Source organism: Mastomys coucha, chromosome X, assembly GCF_008632895.1.
Source record: "Mastomys coucha isolate ucsf_1 chromosome X, UCSF_Mcou_1, whole genome shotgun sequence".
Taxonomy (NCBI): Eukaryota; Metazoa; Chordata; class Mammalia; order Rodentia; family Muridae; genus Mastomys; species Mastomys coucha.
In genome coordinates, this window is record NC_045030.1 from 146,800,361 (window position 1) to 146,801,560 (window position 1,200).

Consider the following 1,200-nt stretch of genomic DNA (forward strand, 5'->3'; position numbering starts at 1 on the left):
AGAAAAAAAAAAAAAGAAAGAAACATGGTTCTAAATGTGATAGTGTTTGCTACGGAAAAATGAAGATGGGCTTTTTGTTTAATGAGAAGAAAATGTTACGAGACTGGCTGTAGAAATAGGTGAACAAACTTAACACTACTGGCCTGCATATTTAGAAAAGACTAAGATAATGAAAAACATGGAGTGTGTATTTTACCACAATCAGAAACAAATGGCCTGGGAGTATAGTTTAATTGGTCCAGGGTTCCATCTCAAGCAAACTAGGAGTAGTGACAAATGCCTGCAATACCAGCACTTGAGAGGTGGTGGGAAGAGGCTAAGAGTTCAAGATAATCTTCCAAGTCTTACTGAGACCTGTCTATCTTAGTTAGGATTTTACTGCTGTGAACAGACACCATGACCACTGTAAGTCTTATAAAGGACAACATTTAATTGTGGCTGGCTTACAGGTTCAGAGGTTCAGTCCATTATAATCAAGGTGGGAACATGGTAGCATCCAGGCAGGCATGGTGCAGGAGGAGCTGAGAGTTCTACATCTTCATCTGAATGCTGCTAGTGAAAGACTGACTTCCAGGCAGCTAGAACTAGGGTATTAAAACACACACCTACAGTGACACACCTACTCCAACAGGGTCAAACCTACAACCTTCTAATAGTGCCACTCCCTGGGCCAAGCATATACAAACCATCACTGCCTCAAAAAAAAAAAAGCAAAACTCAAAACAAATCCAGTTTTGTTATAAATGAGTGACTATCGCAGGTCAAACTTATTATACATCAAACCTTCCTGATTTTGCTAGAAATTTTAATACTTGTCATCTTACCAAAGCTATGCTTTATCTTTCTAAACTTGCTAAAACTATAGCCATGAAACAATTGAACCTCAATCTTTACTCTGATATATATGGTCTTGCATATTTTTAATGGGAACATGCATAAAAAAGATTACGACAAGGCTAATTATTTTGAGAACCAATATGGTCTTTAATTTGAACAATATAATGGCTGCAGTATACATCGGAGTGAAGGACTAACATTCAAGGAGATGCAAATGTAGAAGATAAGGCACTAAGGAGGATCAGCTACCCAGAAAGGCATTTGGCAATATCTTGTGGTATTTTTAGTTATTATAACTGAGGTGCAGGAAATACCTTAGAATATTATTAAACATCCTACAATTGTACTGACAGGTCACCATCA